Below are 21,117 nucleotides of genomic sequence, written 5' to 3'. Positions count from 1 at the left end.
AGTTTTGGATGCACCCGGGGAGCAGAGATCTGTGCAAAAACTGACTCTTTCACCTCGGGTGTGCAGATTTGTGTTTTTATATATACATATACATACACACACATATATGTATATGTGTGTCTCTGTGGGTGTCTGTATCTATATCTATATAGCAGCATAAGGAGGAGCCCTGCTGGGTCAGAGACAAGATCTATGGAGGTTTTGTCTAGCAGTTCAAACACCTACGGGATGAAAGTGATCACTGCACATTCTTCTTCCTACAGTGTCCAGCCATGAAAGCAAGAGGCCCTAGCCTGCTTCCTGACAGAGGTTGACTGCTTCTGAACATGAAGGTTCAATTTATTCTGCCCTAGCCCACGGCTGCATATATCCTCTGTCGAACTCGCGGCTCCTTTTCAAAGGTTGCCGATGAAAGCTGCCATTGCCTCACCTTGTGGCAGTGAGTTCCATAGGTGCACCGCCACCAGAATTTCTCCCTGGACTGTTTCTGCAGCTTCTGTGAATCCTGGTTAAATGAATTTCCAGGCAAGGGAATCCCAAGCAGAATCGATTCAGGCCACGATCTGGAGGTCTCTTAAAAGGGCTTGCTTTTCTTTTGCAAAGTTTTTGCTGCGTGTAGAGCCATAGGTCGTCGCAAACGAAATCCACGAAGAACAAAACTATTCTCATCAACACGTATTATGACATTACAGCAAAAATACATCCAGGCAGCTCACAATCTAAATTTTTACCCAACCATTTTCCTCTGAAATATTTGCTTTATAACCTCCATTGAGTCCAGTCTTCAGCCAGCTTTGTGGCCGAAATGATGCCCATTTTACAGCCGGCAGACTGAGATGCCAAGAGATTGATAGGACCGAGGATGTCCGAGTGGGACGCCAGAAAAGGCGCCATCTGCACCCAGGTCTCCCAGGCCGATTCCACAGACCCCTGAACTTCAGCAAGGGAGGAAGTGCGATCTAATTACTAATCTGTGAATAAGAGAAGTGTCTTTGCATTAGTAATACAAGCCAGACGGTTCGTGACAAGAAGCCCTCTTTGGGGGAATCGGCATCAGGGAATTTCCACCTATGGCTCTTGTTCCTTCTGTTTCCTTGCGCAAATCAATGTCTTTAACAGAAATTGATTCACTCGCAGCTGCTAGAACTGTAAAAGAGAAATGAAAAGTTGCTTGCCCATTTCTGCCTGAAGGGTTTTTTTTGGCCATGAATTCAGCTGAAGTCCAAGATCCTCTCCAGAAAGCAACCAGTGCCCAATTAATGACGTCCCCCTGGGGAACATGGCCACCCAGCCCTGGCAGCACCAAATCCTGACTTGGTCCCCTTGGCTTTCCAAGACCCCGAGGCAGAAAGGGGTTTTTCCCAGCTGTGCTGTCCGAGATCCTTTTCGGTGGAAATCCCAGGCCAGGATTCAGCGTTGCACCTTCCACTGCACGTGGCATCCACCATCACAGGCTGTTCCAGCCCTCGGCTCCCTAGCCAGGGCTGGGGGTTCTTTTTGGGATCCGAGGATGAAATATGCCCAGTCCAGGCAAAGCATTCAGAGCAAAGCAAAAGCTTACAGAGTGTTATCAGGTGGGCTCGCGGACCAACACAGTGGCGTGCTGGTGTTTCAAGTCAAGACCTGCGGGGGGGGGGGGGGGGTGGAGCACTAAATCAAATGCAAGATTATATAGGCTAAGTCAGCACTTCTCAAACTGTGGGTCATAACCCACTTGGTGGGTCATGGTCCAAGGCCAGGTGGGTCAAGAGTTGCGCCCACTCGCCCTTGCCTCCGTTTGGCTCCAAATCTCTTAGCCGCAGTTTAAAGCGAGCCTCCGCGGCGGTCGTCTATGGGAAAGGGCAGGCCGTGAGGGCGCATGCTTCTCACATCCATTTGCGCCACTACACATAAAGGTGCCGGTGTTGACTTAAGCCAGCCTTTTGCTGAGCAAACAGCGGAGCTCCAGGGAAAGTGAAAACAGCTGGTTTACTGGAAACGGAGATTGGCGATGTCGGCCTGATGAACTTTGTGACAAGAAGCAGTGATCCAAAGGGGCGCATTTCAGAGCCATGCTGCCAAATTTTTCATTTTGCAGAGTACCTAAAACTATCAGTGGGCAGGGATCAAAGAGAGAGAGAGAGAAAGAGAGGGGTTTGAGTTGGGGGGGATTCAGTTTCTTATATATTTTATTTTATTTCTTAGAATTTGTAAACCACTTTCCTTCTGAAGAGGGTCCAAACCAGTGTGAAGTCATTGAAAAGAGTCAATTTGTACAAACAGTGAATGAGAACAACAGAACTTTGGGGCTAAGAAGGGGAAACCCCTCCCCCCCCGGTCCAAACACAGATGGAGTAACACGCAGGATAGCAGGGGTTCTGAAAAGGAATGAATGACTTTTGCTCCAAGGGCCCTTCAGATCGGTTTTTCATTCGGAATAAACCAGGGGTGTCAAACATAAGGCCCATGGGCCAAATGCAGCCCCCAGAAGTAATTTACCCGCCCCCCCCCGTTATAACTGGGCTCTCTCATCTCTTGAATACATGGACAAGATTTGCACATTTTCTCTTCTGTCTTTTGCAGCTAATGGGCTTCTGTGTGAAGACAAAGTGCTCACTTCTGGCCATCGTCTCTTTAATGATGTCACTTTCTGCTTCATGATGTCACTTCCGGCCCTCAGCAGGGGCCGCGAATGCTAACTTTGGCCCTCTGTATGAAATGAGTTTGACATCCCTCACGCACACCCCCAGGTTCATGCTTTCTGCACGCCCTCTCATTTATGTCAAGTGTGGAATGAGCGTATTCGCCATTCCTCTGGGCATCTTTGATTGTCTAGAGTTGCCTTGTGATGCGTCTTATGGGACCCTTTGCGTAGAATGAACCCCCAATGGGGTGAGTGAGATGAGTCCCTTTTGCCTCTCCAGCAGTGCCACACTGGCTGGCCATTTTCAAGGTCCTGGATCAATTTTTCACAGCCAGCGTGGTTTCTGCATTCTCGGGGTCTCCAAACCCCGGCCCGGGGGCCAGATGCGGCCCACAGCAAGCCTCTTTCTGGCCCATGTCCCCTGAAAGCCTCTGGCCCACTCAACTGAACATGACCAGAACTGTGCTCTGATTGTGTCTGGAGGGTGTTCTGAGGGCCAGAGAGGTTGAATGAATGAGCCCATTCATTCATTCATTCACTCATCCAAGTTCCATCTCTAGTTTATTTATTTAAATTTTATATTTACATTTTTTTTTCCCCAGCCCTCCACACCACACCAGATATTTGATGTGGCCGTCTGGCCACAAAGTTTGGAGAGCCCTGCAGAACAGTGTTCTTCAACCAGTGAGTCATGACCCCAATGTGGCTGCAAAGCCTCATGGGGGGGAGGGGGTTGCAGCAACCTCCATGTATTTGGGTACATTAGGGTAACAACATGGTAGCCTCCATGCATTTGATTTCAATTACTCCTCTATGACCAGATGCCTTGTCATTTTTCTTTAATGAGCCATGCTAGAAGCATGTTAGAGGAATGCTTGAAATGTCACTTCCTCTTATTATCTATTTAATAATAATAATAATAATAATAATAATAATAATAATAATAATAATAATAATAATAATACAGGTATTTCTATACCGCCTTTCTTGCTCCTCAGATTTCTCCTTAGACTTTATTCAAGGCGGTTTACATAGGCAGGCAAATTAAATCCCAGTAGGGATTTTTACAATTTGAAAGAAGGTTTCTATCTTTCAAGAAACCACAGCATTCAGGTGTTACTGTCTTCATCTGGCTGCACATTCTGGCCTCCATCCTCCCACGCTCAGAGCAGATGGAATAGCTCGGCTCAGCTTGTCAGCTGCTTCAAGGTCGCACGGTGCCGGTGGCCTCGAACTGGCAACCATCGGATGTTATCTTCAGGCAAATGGAGGCACAACCCTCTAGACCAGGGGTGTCCAAAGTTTTTGTCAGGAGGGCCACATCATCTCTCTGACACCGTGTTGGGGGCCGAATTAATTTACATTTCAAATTTGAATAAATTTACATAAATGAATATATTAAAGATGAACTTATATGAATGAATGAAGGTCTTGCAATAGCTCAAGGCCTATAAAAGGCCTGCACAAAGCAAGGCTGGCCTTTCCTTTGCTGCCGCTACTGCATCACAGACGTGAAACAGCAAGCAGTGGAGGGAGCCCTCATCCCACAGCTCACGCAAGAAGTCTAATAGTCGCCCTCACGCTGAGAGCGGTTGCGTCAGGCCAGTGTGGGCTCCAGCAAGTTTCCGGAGGGCCAGAGGCTCATTGGAGGCTAGGGGCTCCCTGAGGGCCACATAGAGAGGCCTCGAGGGCCACAAGTGGCCCCCGGGCCAGGGTTTGGGCACCCCTGCTCTAGACCAGACTTCCTGCCCCTGTTCGTATTTAAAAAACAAACGCAGCCCAAATGGCACATGGAAGACTGAATTGAAGTTGTCCTGGTTGAATGCATCTATGAGAAATGATTCTAGTAGGATCTTGGCCACAGAGGTGAGCACAGCCGGGGAAGACGGTACTCTGGGAAGCGCCATGTGGAACACTCCCCCTCCCCCGTTTCAATGCCACTTCCAGCCTGCGGAAGAGCAGCTCTTTGACGGCACAAACGGGCCCTTGTGCAGGAGTGACCTGCTTGTGATGAAGAGGGGATTTGCTGCTCTTGCAGAAGAGGAGGTGCTGGTGGCTCTTTCAGGGATCCGGCTCTATTGACATGCAACGGTCACCGTCCTCCTCCAGCCAGCGCATAAACAGGATCTGGCACGTCCCAAAGCCAGGCGGCCTGCTTCCAGCTCCTTGCCAAAGGAATTTCCTTCTGCCAGAAGAGGGAGAGGATTTCAAGACCTTGATCAGAGGGGGCCTTTGTGCAAAGGAGGATTCACAGCGGGGCAGCCCTGAGCATCAGGCACCCCTGCTTCCCTAGCCACAAGACAAGCGGCGGACTGGTGGCGCATGTTCGTTCCACCATCAGCCATTTTCACATGCGCTTTGCTTCCGAATTCTTGGGTCTGGACCCAGGGCTTGGTGGCTGTTTAAAGCCACTTTTGCCCAGCATTGCATCTATGCAACAGGGACCAAATGTGTACACCTGTGGGCTGGAGCCATGTGCACTCAGCACATGTTGAGTGCTGAGCACATGTTCGGTTTTGGCACCCCTTCTTCTCAGCTTACATTTCTTCCGCCGGAGTTGGTCTTCCTTTTGGTTCTCCTCATGCGGGCCAGAGGAAGCAAGCCACACTTACCTGGAAGTAAATCCCATTGACTATAATGGGACTTGGTTCTGAGTAGATGTGCATAGGACTGGGCTCTTCGTCAGCTTTCTGGACTCCACTCATGAAACACCTCTCCCTCCCAGTGCTATACATTCTTGACGACATTCTCAGTAACCTCCAAGTACTCTGTAGAGACTGGACCCTCCTGGCTTGCCCTGCAGGGAACAGAAGTTATGTACGTAATCGGCAGTCCAATCCTAAACAGCCCCGGCATTCCTAGCTGCATGGCCTGTGCCGTATCCTACCAGGGACATCCACTAAAGTTGAGTGTTGGGAGGGTTAGGACAGACAAAAGAAAATATTTCTTTGCACAGCGTGTGGTCGGTCTGTGGAACTCCTTGCCACAGGATGTGGTGACGGCATCTGGCCTGGACGCCTTTAAAAGGGGATTGGACAAGTTTTTGGAGGAAAAATCCGTTATGGGGTACAAGCCATGATGTGTATGCGCAACCTCCTGATTTTAGAAATGGGCTCTGTCAGAATCCCAATGCAAGGGAGGGCACCAGGATGAGGTCTCTTGTTGTCTGGTGTGCTCCCTGGGGCATTTGGTGGGCCGCTGTGAGATCCAGGAAGCTGGACTAGATGGGCCTATGGCCTGATCCAGTGGGGCTGTTCTTATGTTCTTAACTACAATTCCCAGGAAGCCTTGCAGGTCTCTTGTTATCTGGCGTGCTCCCTGGGGCATTTGGTGGGCCGCTGTGAGATACAGGAAGTTGGACTAGATGGGCCTATGGCCTGATCCAGTGGGGCTGTTCTTATGTTCTTAGGTGGCTGGAGATCACCTTGGGGTAAGGGGATATTTTTCCCCTTATCCTGGCTAAAGCCCCAGCTGTCCCTATGGGGCTCCTTGGATCCATACCAGCTATTTAGCTTGCGCAAATCCAGGAGGCCTGTGTCAGGTTGCCTGGTTCAGGAGCAGGGGTTAGGGTAAGCTGGAGGCCTCTGCTGTTCCCAACCACCACCCCCCCAGCCCAGTCCTTCCCTCGTTCCACCCTCCCCCACACAAAACACCCCCTCGCCACCTCCAAACTACCTTCCCACCATCCTCTCTCCAGTGGTGCACCTGCCATTCGCTTGATGGGGCAGTCTGCTACTGCCTCACCTTGTGGGAGACTTACTTGTGCCGGCCAGTGCAGGGGTCGGATATGGCACCGAAAGGCGAGTGCGCGCTTTTGGGCCAGCACTGCCTGTTCTCAAGTAGCCACCAATGTGCTTTATGGCACATTTGAGTCACTTAGAACCGGCACAGGGAAGGCTGCTCCAGCACAGAGCGAAGATAGGATTGCGCTGTCAAGAGGCAATTCAGGAGCAGCTCATCACAGCTCAGCCTGGACTTGCGAGTGTTAAAATGAAGGGGGGGGGTCGTCATGTGCCAGGTGCGCAATAACCCCAGAAACCAAAGTAAGAAATGCTGAAATGTCACAATCAGGCAAAACTCCGTTGTCTGGATTTTCCGCACGTGTTAGTGAGGGAATGAAGAAGGGCCGTTCCGGGGAAGGCACAGAAGCGAGGCAGTGTACCTGGTGCGTGCCCATCAGATATGCTCAGCCTACGGAGGAAGAGGCTGTTGAAAGCACCAGAAATCCCTGTTGCTTTCTCTTCCCATGGACCATTTGCCAGCATGCTCTTTCCCGAACCTCCCAAATACCAGAGAAGGAAGCGCATGAATCAGTACCTTGTGCGCTCGATTAGGCAAAGTAAGAAAAAGTCTTCCTTGCCAGTTCCCACTTCCTGTTCAGTTAGGTAATTTCTGTTTATATTGGCCAACCCTGGAAACCCTTTTGCTGGTGGAAGGAAGTAGTTCTTGAAAAGAGCCTAAAGGGAACAGACTACGCAATCCCTTGGTAGGACCAGGCGCAGGGTCAACCACCAATGGCCTCGGGCCTGCAATGTGTGTCTTAGACCATCTCTCTCACCTGTAAATCTTGTCCGGATCTTGAGACTCAACCAAAGATCTCTTTAGATGACGGCTAGCTGAGCCAGTCCGAGGGGCTTATTTCCTGGATAAAGATGGCCAAGCCCACATAAATAGCTATTTATTTTATTTCCGTAAGGGCACATTCCTAAATTGCGCTGGAACATGCAGGCCACGTGGCCTGCGCTGTCTCCAGCGCAAGTTAGGTGGTGGCTGGAGCACAACTAGGGGTAAGAGGATTCCCCACCCTGTGTCATGCACTAGCTACCCCATGGAGCTACTCAGATTTGCACTAGTAAAATAGCTTATGCAAATCCAAGCAGCCTGTGTAAGGCCAATTGGGACAGGGACGGGGGTTAGGGTCTGGCCTAAGGTGCCATGGTTGATCCTGCCCCCCTCCTTGTCTTTGTCTGCTCTACCCTCCCCCCACCCAGAAATGCCCCACCTCCAATCTGCCCTCCCGCCACCCTCTGCAGTGGCCTCCCCCAGCAGGAACAAACACACCCTCTCCATGGTCGGATCCAACTAGCAGGCCAGCATACATCCTTGCGCTGGGCTAGCTGGCTCTTGAGTAGCTGCCAACGTGCTTTATGGCATGTTTGTGTCACTTCGGAGCTGGCCCAACACCCTGCCAGCACCTCCATTTTTTCTGCCGAGCCACGCCTGGCTCGCGCCTTGGCTCGCTTTTCCGAAAGACTTGGACTCTAAACGGACTCCGGATGAGTCGCGAAGGCTGCCCATTGAGACTCGTTTGCGACTCGAGCCGAGGGAGGCAGAGACTGGGGAGTCGACTTGGGACTCGGATGGTTTGGCGGCTCATCACCGCAGAGGACCTTTGCTGGGTGGGACTGACTTGTGAGTAAACATTATTGCAGGATCTTCGCCATGGAGATGGATCTTTCTGGGTAAGATAGTGTTCACATGATGCTCTGCCTGTGCGTGCAAAAACCGGCGTGTGAGTGTGACTGGCAGTTCAGGTGTTTGGAAACATCCCATCACCCGTTACGGTTCATTGTTCCACACCAATGACCAAGCTACACAGAAGCCACAATGAGGATCCTCTTCCTCTGGGCCCCACAGCACGGTTTGCGCTGGTATTTTTCTTTTTCTTTTTTACAGTGAAATACCTTCATGCAAATTGCTGCTGGAGACCAGTCCCCTATCAACAGCTGCTCTGACGAAGCGGCGGGCTGGGCCTGTGAAATGAACCGTGGAACGTGGGAAATGGAAAGTCTCGAAAAAGATGTGGGGCCAACCCTCTCTTCCCCCTCCTGGCCCCAGTTTCTTTTTCCTGCATTCGGAGATGCAGCTGCGGCCGGCCGGCTGTGGGAGGCTTGCGGGGATCTGTGAGAGGCCCGGGATCTCGGTGGCCTGAAAAATAACTGAACTGCTGTTACCCAGGAGAAAACAGATGGCTTTTTCTTTTTCGAAAGTGCAGCATTGTGCTATAAATATTTTTAAATGCTTTCTCTTACAGAAAGGGGACTCGTGCGCCCATCTCAAAAAAAGACATGTTTACCGTCTATCCCCCCTCCCCCACTGACCACATGTCTTTTTGTGAGATGGGCACATGAGTCCCCTTTCTGGTGCTGGCAAAGCATCTGGAAAGATCTCAGTGCTTGCAGCGGTGGGAAAGCGGGGCAGCTGATGTCCACAATGGAGCAAGATTATTCTAGAGTGACACTCGCACTCGCACAACATCAGCTGCCCGTTCCCTCTCGCGCTGACTCGACAGAGGCCGCATGTCTTTCAAATAGCAGCTGATTTGCGAGCTGATTCTTCGCCACTGAGCAGAATCTGCTTCCTGGGAAGGGAAAAGCGAAAACTGTACACACACCAGATGCTGATGGCTTTGGAATATCTTCAGGCTAGCCTGCTGCAGCACACACTGCCAAGAGCGCATTGAAGATGCGCTGTGTTTCAGCAGACATGTTCAGGGACGGCCACCCACCCCATCAAGTGCATGGCACAGAACCCCCAACCCGCCTCCTACAGGCGATGACCCTGGGACCCACTTTCCACAGTTTGCTTTCTGCTGCTTGGCCCTGAGGTGTGTGCACTTGCATGCGTCTGCCCCCTGGGGGCTTCACGTCATGTGCTCGGTGATGTGAATTGTGTCCATCAAAACGGGTTCGTCTCACAGGGGCTCCTGGTTGGTGCTGAATATCTGTTTTTTTCCCCAAAACTGTGAGCAGACTCCTGGAAGAGGAGCACGGCTGCGAACCCCACATCTGACCCTCCAACCACCCCCCCCACCACCACTCCATCTTAGTCAGAGCCAGTCTTAGGAGCCGCAGGGCCCAATGGGAAACATCTCTTGCGGGGCCCAGGTCTGTAGAATCTTAAAGACACAAATACAATTTATTATAGACATTATATCTCCATGGTGGAACGGAAAGCCATCCCAATGTGTGCTTAAAAAGTGCAAGTGCGTTAATGGACTAAATCGGTGGTTCCCAAACTGTGGGTCGGGACCCACTGGTGGGTCGCGATTGATTTTTGGTGGGTCGCCAAAGGAAAACTCAGGTAACTAACTACCTCAAGCCCTGAGGCTATTGAAAAATTAGATACTGTAGCTAGGTTGGCAACCTTCAGTCTTGAAAGACTCTGGTATAAGCCTACAGCACCCGGTATTCCCAGGCGGTCTCTCATCCAAGTACTAACCAGGCCTGACCCTGCTTAGCTTCCAAGATCAGACGAGATCGGGCATGGAAACACTATGGTATAAGCCTACAGCACCCGGTGTTCTCAGGCGGTCTCCCATCCAAGTACTAACCAGGCCTGACCCTGCTTAGCTTCCGAGATCAAATGAGATCAGGCATCTGCAGGGTGGTTAATGACCCTGCAAAGGGCTCAGCTCCTGCAGTTTGCAAGATAGCTGCTAACCACCCTTCAAAAGGAGCTGAGCTCCTGCAGTTTGCAAGCCTGTGTAAATATAGAGAGATAAAGTCTGCGGGTCTTTTTTTCTGGTCGCTATTGCTTTAAATAAATAAATAAATATTATTTCTTTCTAGAACTTCTTTTTCTAAAGTCTGGTAAACCTAGGTGGGTCCCGACAGAGTGTCATTTTAAAAAGTGAGCCCTGGTGCTAAAAAGTTTGGGAACCACTGGACTAGATGGATCTAAAAATTGCATACAAGACTACAGTAGGTCACCCGAGCATGGGAAGCCCTTCGACACAGGGCCTATTTGGCAGCATTTGGTTCAGTTCACGTAAAGCCAACCCTGATCCTAGTTCTAGCCAGTTGACTGTCCTCCCCCACGGTTCAAGCTGACCCTCCCTTCCTCCACCACCGCCCCGAACCCTGATGGATGCAGCATCCCAAGGGCTGGAGAGCAATTTCCAGGCATTAAGGACAATGTGTTGATGTTGTTATGTCTTCAAAAACAAGGCTGCTGTACAGGCAGGGCATTAACACTGCAAGTCCCAGCCTGCAAGCTGGCAATCCCGACAGAGAAACATGAGGAAAAGGTAGAGCAGAGGAAAAGTTGTCTTGCTCTGAAATCACAACCTATTTGGGAAGGTGCCTGAGCTGTTTGTCTGTTTACCGGCAAGCGAGCATTGGGCTATGCAAATCCTTTCTGTGACACACACACCCGCTTGCCATAGGAAAGGCAGCCAATAGGAGAGGCCACCGTTGTTTAGGCGATTGCGTTGCCTAAACAAATGTTTGTTGAAAGACAAAATGGCTCAATGAGTCATCTTGGTGGAGCTGAAATGAATGAATGCAAAAAGATTTGACAAGGGGTCTTCTGGTTTCTCATCTTGTGCCCAGCAGTGAGCATGATGCTTTGTCAACTGGGGTGAGCAGACCAATGGCGTCGCTGGGGGGGGGTGCATTGGTGCAAGCTGCAATGGGTGACATGGGGGGGGTGTCCCCACTACTGGCCACCATTTTAAAAAAAACTTTGTATTTTCGAATAATACCATCGTGTTATATATCAATTGATGTGTAATTTCATGCAGACTACAATGAAACAAGCCGCCTTGAAATATCTCGATTCTATCCAAAGTTATAGCCCAAAAAACAGGGTGATGGTGCATCGCCGTGCCCTCCGCCTGGGCCGCTGCCCCACCCACTGCATGGGAGGAGGTCCATTGTGGGGGTGACGCACTGGCCTCCCACACCGGGTGACGCCATTGGAGCAGACTGTAAGCTTGCAGGACCTAGGGCACAAGCCTGACCAGGTCTGCTCAGAAGTAAGTCCTATTTTGTTCAATGGGGATTTTTAAGTTGGCAACCTTCAGTCTCAGAAGACTCTGGTGTCGCGCTCTGAATGGTGTTTCTGGCACAGCGTCTAGTGTGGCTGAAAAGGCCGATTCGGGAGTGACAATGCCTTCCACACCGGGAGCAAGTGCAGTCTGTCCCTGGTCTGTCTCCCTGGCTATGGGCCTTCCTTCTTTGCCTCTTTGCCTCAGACTGTTGGCCAAGTGTCTCTTCAAACTGGGAAAGGCCATGCTGCACAGCCTGCCTCCAAGCGGGCCGCTCAGAGGCCAGGGTTTCCCACTTGTTGAGGTCAGTGGGGATTACTCTCAGGGAAGTGTGATTAGGATTGCAGCCCTAGTCTTTTTTTAATAGAACGTCGTCGTCCCCCAATCCATCAAGCAAAGCCTGGCGCAAAGTGATAGCTCAGGGGGGCACCTGGGCACTTCGCATTAAGGACTAGGGTGCCTTTGAGCACACAGTATTGAACTACCCATGTAGAGTTTGGGGGGGGGGGTTGAATCAGGGCTCCCAGCCAGCAGGCACTCTTCTGCGCTACCGATGTTCTGCTTTCCCCGAAATCCTGGCAATCTGAGCCTTGTGTCTCGAGGGCCCCACTGTGTAGCCTGGCACATTCTCTGAGATGTTGGTATGCATGTGAGGCCCTCCATCCCCCCCCCAAAAAAAGTCTGGTTGCCACTTTCCCTTCTTGGCTTGTGCCTGTGTTAACCAGGCATGGGGTCCCACCAGGAGAAGGAAGCAAGCTCTGGTCTGACTCTGGTCCAAAGTTCGGGCAAAATTAAAAACGGGGGGGGGTGCACAGTTGCCCACCTCGCCCCCCCCCCACTTCATTGTTCTTTCACATCCTGGCAGGAACTGCTGGGTGTCAAGGTTCATTTCCTTTGGCTGCTTGAGCCTGTGGTCTAGCGGGTCTGTTATGACTGAGGTCATTTACAAGAACTCAGGCTCTCGTTCCAGTGAGTGGTGGTGGTTTTATTTTATTTTATTTTTTTCATTTTTCTTTTCAGGAGCTAATTACAAAAAGAGAGCTCCCTCCCACGTAGCGGCACATGCTGACAACTGTATCACCACTGGCGCCCCCTCAGCGAGCTCATAGCCCTGGGCCAGTCAGTGCGCCTACAATAGCTCCATACTGGGCTGTGGAGCCCTTGGGGTGGTGGGGTGCTGTATTGGAATTGCGGAAGATATTACGGAGGAGATAGGGTGTGGTGTCCACAGTGCCCCTTGCTCTGAGTAAATGCAGGGTTAAAGCCCAGGTGGTAGCTGGAGGTGTGCTGCACAGCTGCAGCCACTAGAGCATAAGGAGACCCCTCAGGTATATAGGGAGCACCTGAGGCAGAAAGGGTTTGGTGGGTGATAGAAGGAGTGCAGGCTGGAGAGGAGACTAACTTGGCTTATTGAATTGGGAATCAGACTGTGGATTGTGACTGGACTTTGGCTTTGGACTTTGATTTGGATACCCTGACGGATTGGACTGACCTACCTGGAACCTGACTTTGGACTGTAACTTGGCTTATTGGCAACTCTGATTGACAGCAACTGTTACCCTGCACATGCCTGATCTTGTCTGATCTTGGAAGCTCAGCAGGGTCAGGCCTGGTTAGTACTTGGATGGGAGACCACCTGGGAATATCAGGTGCCATAGGCTTATAGTCTTTCGAGACTGAAGGTTGCCAACCATTGGCAAGTCTGATTGATTGGACTGGTTTACAAGGCCCAGTGGATTGGGATTTCGCAAAACAGGTGCTTCCTGCAATCGTGCACCAAGATGACTCAGAGATGCCCTCCAGCCCAGTGGCGTTCCTAGCCTAGTAGGAGACCAGCCCCCACCTGGAGGTGCCGCCCCCACCTCACTGCCTTCCCCCTGGAGGTGTTCTGAAGGCTACATGGGCTACCCATGGCATCCTTAGAATGCCTTCTAAGGACCAAAAATGGTCACTTCCTGTTTTCGGACAAAAAATGTTGTGGCCTATTTTTGGCCCTTGGAAGGCATTGTGAGGTCCGAGGAAGCTGTGCTCAGCTTCCCTGGCTCTCAGGATGCCTCTGGGGGGGGGAGGCCTTCAGGAGCTAACCCTCAGATTGGCATGCCAATATTAGCAGTGGCCAACTAAGTGGGGGTGCCACGGGGGGAGTGGATTGTGGCGTGGTGCCACCCCCCAAGCCTGGCACCCAGGGCATTTGAACCCCTTGCTCCCCCAGATATGCCACTGTTTCCCCTATCACTGGGGGTGCAGGGGTGTATGGACCACACCAGGTGACACTCTCGGGAGAATGTGTGACACCACTAGTGGCCAAAAATTTTGGAAACCTTTTGGAAATTTGTATTTATGAATACAAATTTCCAAATGGTTTCCAAAATTTTAACATTTTTCCTTCAGCCGTTCACTCCGGCAGATTTTCCAAGATTTTTTTCCCCAAGATCCCTTATGACTGCAGATTATGCCCTTTTTGTTCTCTTGAACTGGATTCAATGGCCCACATTTTGTTTCACTGTCCAGCTCATTACTCTCTTCGTGACACACTCTTGATTCCTATTTTATCTTCTTTTTCTGGTCCTTCCGCTGATCCTCTACCTGTCTTATTAAGTGACAGTTCTGTGACTATCACTAATGTTGCAGCGGACTATCTTTCCACTGTTTCTAAGTTAAAATTCCCCTCTTGATTGATATAGTTTCTCATTTTCTGCCTGTTTTCTATTTGCTGCTGTGATTTTTCCTTTCTTCTTGGTATATAGTCAAGCGCTGGCTTTGTTCCTGTTTTGCGTAACTGTTTGTTTTCTTTTAATGCCAATAAAGGTTTCAGACTTGAACAATACCATAATGTTCTGTAAGTAATTTCATGCAGAATGTAATGAAACAAGCTGTGTTAATTATCTGTCTTCTACCCAAAGGCATAGGGGTGACACAATGCGCTCTCGCACAATGCGCTCTCGCATTGTGATGCTTCTGATGCCACCATGGTGGATTGCAGGCTCCTGTGTTTGGGAAGCAAATGTGGTGGCTTGCGGTGACCTGTGGTGGCTTGTGAGGCCTGCTCCACTCTCTCCCTCCATCCAGGGCTCAGTGTACATGTCCAGGACACCACAGGTGCCTTCTGGGAGGGAATCAGCAGCTATACAACAGTGCTTCGGGAGCCTCCCACTGTTTGGGAAAGTGGAACTTGCACAGAAGTGGCAGCGCAAGATTCCAGGGCTTCCCACGTGCCGCAGCCACGAGCTTAGCCCCAGGAGGTTCACGTCCTCCACCCATGTGCTGCACACATCTCACAGCTCCCCAAGGCTGCCCCGTGGCCAGGAAATATGTCCTAATATGTTTTCAACACAAACCCTTGCAAGGTAACCGGGCTTCCTCCTTTCTCGTAATGGCCTGATTCATCTCCACTTCACTTTAAGAATTGGTTAGTCACCTTTCTTCTGAAAGGTGGACCACATCTCAGAAGCTCCTGCCAGTCTTCTGTTGGTCAAAGGTGACCAATAGAATTCTTGGCAGGAGCTTCAGAGATGTGGTCCAAGGCCCGCCAAGGCGTCCAGATAGGCTGTTGTGGCAGCAGTTAATGCGCCCTTACAAATAGCGAACCTGGGAGTCAGTACTGCGAGACTTAAAAAAAAAAAAAGCCACCCTGTTTGAAAAAGCCGTTTCACATCTGTGGCAAGCGCACTGTTTTGCCATTAAGCTAATATGCTGTAGAGGTGCTGGCAAAGGGCACTCCTCTTATTAAGTGGATCAGAGAAGGCAGTGGCTTCATCGTCACCCAGATCCGAACATTTAAGGACTTGATATGCAAGTCACGGTGTAATAGGCAGCTGATAAAATTCTCCAAAGCCTTTTGTAACAGACTCACTGGCCAAGCGGGTCATGTGAAAGCAGGGAGCTGCCACATATGGAGTCAGGCCCTTGGGCTCTCTGGTTCAACCCTAGCAGCACGGACTGGCAGTAGTTGCCCAAGGTTTTGCGTAGGGGTCTTTCCCAGCCCGTCCTGGTGATGCTGCCAGAGTTTATTAAACCTGGAACCTTCCCGGTCCAAAGTAAGGGCTTTCCCCCTGAGCTATGGCTTCTCCCTGAAGTATCTTCACGGAGATACTGACCTTCTTCCAGAGGCACCATTTGAGCAAAGCACCAGTCTCCTGGCTAATTCTTCCCTTGCAGCCATAAACAGACATTGCATACAAATTAGGGCCGTCACCCGATTCGAGAAATCATAGCTGACTAACCAAATGTCCCATAGGCTGCAATCCTAACCACACTGGAAGTAAGTCCCATTGAACAAAATAGGACTTACTTCTGAGCAGACCTGGTTAGGATTGTGTCCTTAATTGATCAATTAAACCTACCGGGTGCTGTAGGCTTATACCATAGTCTTTCGAGACTGAAGGTTGCCAACCAAGATGATGTTTGTGCATGACTTTGTGTGTGGCAACCTTCAGTCTCGAAAGACTACGGTATCGCGCTCTGGATGGTGGTTCTGGAACAGCGTCTAGTGTGGCTGAAAAGGCTGATTCAGGAGTGACAATCCCTTCCACACTGGGAGCAAGTGTAGTGTGCCCCTGGTCTGTCTCCCTGGCTATGGGCCTTCCTTCTTTGCCTCTTTGCCTCAGTCCGTTGGCCAAGTGTCTCTTCAAACTGGGAAAGGCCATGCTGCACAGCCTGCCTCCAAGCAGAATGCTCAGGGGCCAAGGTTTCTCACCTGTTGAGGTTCATTCCTAAGGCCTTCAGATCCCTCTTGCAGATATCCTTGTAGCGCAGCTGTGGTCTACCTGTAGGACTAAAGATGACGTTTCAATGCATGCTTCCTCAGCTGGAGAGGAACATGTCACAACACCAGGGGAGAGGCCTTCCCTCTTCCTGCCTGAGCGAAAGGAGAATGCCCCTTTTAAGGTGGCACTCGCCGTCTGCCACTTTCATAAGTACCTCCATTAGAAATCATTAGCAGCGTTTGCCAGCATCCAGCTCATGGCAGTTCCCAAATGAATTTTTGTCATTCTTCTTCGCTGAATGGCAATTAGGAAGAATGGAACGTAAAAGTGCATCTCTGTTTTTGTCTCAGAAACTGCAGGTGACTTGTTGGATGCAGAAGCTACCGTGTCGCTAGGGGGTGTGGGCCACACCAGGTGACGCGCATGGGGGGGACGCCACTACTGGACAAAATTGGTATTTTTGAATAATGCCATCATGTTATATATCAATCAATGCGTAATTTCATGCAGAATGCAATGAAACAAACCCCGTTGACGTATCTCTATTCTATCAAAGGTTATGGCCAAAAAACCAGCTGGGGTGCAGCCATGGTGCGTCACCACACCCACCACCCAGACCGCTGCCCTATCCACTCCATGGGAGGAAGTCCCTCGTGGGGGTGATGCACTGGCCTCCCACACCGGGTGTTGCCAATGCGCAAAAGGCTTTGCTTTTTCAGAATGTGTTCACTGCCCCAATGGTAGCAAGGAATAAAGGAGCTCTCTTGAGCGCTGCAGCTTCTCTCCCACTCAAATTCCACAGCTGTGGCTTGGGGAGGGGGTGTTGCACCCTGATCAGTGGCTGCTGCGAACCACCCATTTCTTTGGAAAAGGAACGGAAAGTGTGTTGGCAGCAGTTTAAAAAGAGAATTCCTCCTTAGCGGCCCTTAAAATAGAGACTCAGAACGGCGCCACATTCATTTTGAACATTGCATGCTGACACAGTTGCAGTCATGGCCCCAGAGTGAACCAGGTGGTTAAGGGAGAGCCATTTTCATATATGACACTAAAAGCATCTTTGGGCACCTGTTCACGTAGATGTACTCATCAAACAATGGATTTAAAGAGGGCTCTCTCCTGCATGAACGATGTTCGTTCATGCACATGCACAGTGCCCAAGCGGTCCAAAGGTGCCACAGATCTTCAGGAGCTCAGGCCACATGAGGTGCACACTGACAGCACACTGGGAAAGTCAGATGAGCATCTCAGAACCAGCAGGGATGGGACTCTGTCTTTAAGAACATAAGAAGAGTTTTGCTGGATCAGGTCAAAGCCCATCTAGTCCAGCTTCCTGGATCTCACAGCGGCCCACCAAATGTCTCCAAGACAACAAGAGACCTGTGTCCTGGTGCCACTCCCTTGCACCTTTGCCTTCTGAGGTAGCCAACTTCTAGAAGCAGGAGTTTGCACATCCCCATCACGGCTTGTAATCTGTGATGGACTTTTCTTCCAGAAATCTGTCAATCCCCTTTCCAAGGCACCCAGACCTTGCCACGTCATGTGGCAAGGAGTTCCACAGACCAATGCCGTGTTGGGTCAAGAAATATTTTCTTTGGCCTGTTCTAACTCTCCAGTTTGTGTATCTCAATAATATCCCCCTTCAGATGCCTTTTTTCTAGACTAAGGAAAAAGTGTGGGCTGTTCCCTGTGCTTTCATCCAGATGCTTTTGGTTGGCTCCATAGCCCAGCCTTGCAGGAGATGCTGAAGAACTCTAGGCAGGTGCAGAGCTTTGATAAAGGTGCGATTCAGTAGTGGGAGGCCTTCGCATGGCCTCAGCTCCCTTCCCGACTCTTGCACCTGCAGTGCACTGGGCTGCCAGCGCTCACATGGAACTCAATTCCACAGAAATGTTATGCAACAGAAAACTGAAGGGCATTTACTGGTTCTGCTCTTAACAGCTGGAGCGCAACAGTGTGTGGGGGGGGGGTGGATGTTCACTTGCAACAAATGCTGGCCAGAAGCCCATTGCTTTCAGTGGGGGTTGTGCAGCAGAACTGTCCAGTAGAGCTTTTGAATGTGGAGCACTCTTTGTTTCCCAGTGAGCATCTTGCCCCTAGAAATTTGCTCTCCCCCCCCCACCCAGCAACCAAGCTGCATGGCCTCTGGGATGTGCTGTCCCCACATCAGGGCCAGCAAGCGAGGAGGTTGGCAAGCAAGCAAACCTCCTGGCTCTGGAAGGCGGAAAGTAGACGACCTTCGGGGCTTGCCAGCTCCTTTGCTCTCAATTGTGTGTGGGACAAAGTACAGGAACCCACCAAATGAGTCTCTTTTTTAAAATGTTATTTCCGTCCAGCCTGTCCTCCAAAAAGCGGAAGGCACTCGGGCTCGGAGACCTCTTCGTTCTCACAAGAACCCCGAGCGAGGCAGTTTTGGGCCAAGGCTGGAACTTGCTTAGCTAAGCTCTACAAGCGAGCGGAGATCTGACTGGGGTCTCCAAGAAGCTCCATGGGATGTGCATGGCTGTCGCCGCCCCTTGAGCGTCACAACGACCCTGAAAAGCAGGCCAGGGTGAGAGTGAGGGCCTGTCCCAAAGCTTCACGACTGAATGAGATTCAAAGGGTGGCTCCCCCACTGACACCAGTCCGACTCCCAGTACAGGTTGGGCGTCCCTTATCCAAAGTGCTTGGGACCAGAAGCTTTTGGGATGTTGGGCTTGTCCATCTTTTGGAATGCATGCAGATACCAAATGAGATATTGGGGATGAGGCCCAAATCTAAACATGAAATTCATTTTATTTCCATATGCACCTTATACACATAGCCTGAAGGTTATATTATGGAACATTTGCTGCTCATTTTCTGCGAAGATTTTGAATATTTAAATATAGAGAACACTCCTTTAGGTATTAAAAATCATCGCAGAAAATGGGCATCGTCGTATTTAGGCTCACACCAGAATGGAAAGTGTCCTGTGCGCACACCAACTTAGGAGAGACTTTTCCCTGCCCCATTTCACCCCCTCTCTTGTCTCTGTTCTGCCCACTCCCATTGCTACCTTCCCCTGCTCTTTTTTGCCTCTCCCTCCCTTTTGGGAAGGGGCCCCAAAGAAACTTGAGACCCCCCTGATAAAATTTCTCTCGGAGGCCCTGGGGGCCTGGAACAGCCTGTCTCTTGGTGAGCAGAGTCCAAATCAGCCTTGTCTGAACCTGCAGGTGGCACAAAGGCCCCCACCCCCAGACAGGCACGCATGCATCCAGCCACATCTGCTGACATTGCAGGAGTAAGTGTGCACAGATCGCACCAAAAACCGTGTCTGCTTGCTTGTTAGAGAAGGAGCAAAAGGCCGAACAAACAGTTCTCTGGAACTAACTGCTGTCACTGCGGAACGTAATATCACGGGGGTGGAACCTGTTATAACAGTTGAGTCTTTAAAGGATGCCTCTGTTCTGAGCAACTCCTCTGGGGTTGCCCTAGAACTGGGCTGCACAAGCCGCTCTCGTATCCAAACGCACTCCCATAGGTTCTGCAGTCACAACTGAATGTTGGGCATTCAACACATTTGCATAAGTCTTTATGATGAACCTGACCTTGTCTGTCAGGCTCTCCACCAACCCCCTCCCCCAGTAATGTAGAGCAGTGTTTCTCAAACTGTGAGTTCTGAGCCAATTTCAGGTGGGTCCCCATTCATTCCAATCTGTAACTAGTTTGTGTCTAGTTATGAAAATGAACAATTGCCCATTTTGGAGGGTTTGTTGCTTCCCCCACACCGGGAAATTCTTGTCCCAAATTTCGAAGGGGGGGATGGGAGGGACTCTTGCAGGGTCGGCCTTAGGAGCTGTGGGGCCCCACTGGAAACATTTTTGGTAGGGTCCTAGGTTCACCACCAAGGTCTGTAGAACCTTAGAGATACCAATAAATTATAGACTTTATATCTCTATGGTAGAATGGAAAGCAATCAAAACTGGCACATTAAAAATGCACAAGTTCTTGGACCAAATGGATCCAAGCACATTTTTAATATAAAATTGCAGTGTTAGGTGTCCGTTGCAATGTGTTGTAGTATGTATTTGACAAGACTAGATTACTTGACTGCCAGGACCCCTGAGGTATGGGATTCCAGTTGAGAGCAATTGGTCCAATTGGTTTAAAGCCAGCCCTGGACTCTTGGAACTCACAGGTGAGAGCTATGCTTGTGTGTGTGTACACTGAGTCCAGCCTCATTGCTAGGGGCTTAGGCCCTCAGTTTGGCTGTACTTGTCGTAAGAGGCGACTAAACAGCCACCAGGTAGATGGGACTCGTCAGCCTGGGAAGGCAGCTCATCTGAGAGAAGGAAAACTCTGATCCCAAACCTCCACTGCCTTGTGGCTACATCCAGTTAGGGAAAAGGCTTCAGGAGTCAACCTCGAGGCAAAATCCGGAGCCGGAGTCCCTGAGGCAGTTCATGGCTGAACACAGTCACGTTCTGGCAACTCCTGCGACGCCGCTGGAACCAACCGTATTGGCCTCTGCCTTTCCATTGGACCATTTCAGCGACATGGAGAGGGGGGATTTGCTGCATGGGAAACAGTCTATCCTCCATATCTACTTTACCCAGGCTTCGCGCACTGGAGAGGACACTGTTCCAGAACACTATTCAGAGCGCGATACCCTAGTCTTCTGAGACTGAAGGGTGCCAACAACATATCCACAGACCATCCCATGGTATCTGGAGTGTGGCTCAAGGGCTTTGGGAAGGCAGGGCCCATCTGCTATTAGAAAACAGATTGGGGGCTGAAAGAGGCACTCCCCTTTGGAGCACTCCCCCCAGGGCACACACCTGGCATGGAGCTAGACAGCTTTTGACAGCTAAAGAAGCCCTGCAACACATCCCTGGAGCATGTTCCTTTGATTTGACTTCATTTTTACTGCTGTGTCTTTATAAAGCAGTCGCTTTAGGATGATAATAAGCTCCAACCTGAAGCGCAACAGAACCCCGCTTCAAAGAGACTGCCCTCCCTATACAGCTTGTGGCTCAACAGATGCTGTTGCCTCTGGGTGA

At 50.4% G+C, this 21,117-nt stretch overlaps 1 pseudogene; it reads right to left on the bottom strand.

Annotated features, from left to right (window-relative positions):
* Nucleotides 1–9,907: 9,907 nt before the first annotated feature.
* On the bottom strand, nt 9,908–10,028 carry LOC136633847 (5S ribosomal RNA; annotated as a pseudogene).
* Nucleotides 10,029–21,117: the final 11,089 nt, after the last annotated feature.

This window comes from Tiliqua scincoides, chromosome 13 (assembly GCF_035046505.1).
Source record: "Tiliqua scincoides isolate rTilSci1 chromosome 13, rTilSci1.hap2, whole genome shotgun sequence".
Taxonomy (NCBI): Eukaryota; Metazoa; Chordata; class Lepidosauria; order Squamata; family Scincidae; genus Tiliqua; species Tiliqua scincoides.
The sequence above is the reverse complement of the archived record's forward strand: the minus strand, read 5'-3'. Positions and strand labels throughout refer to the sequence as shown.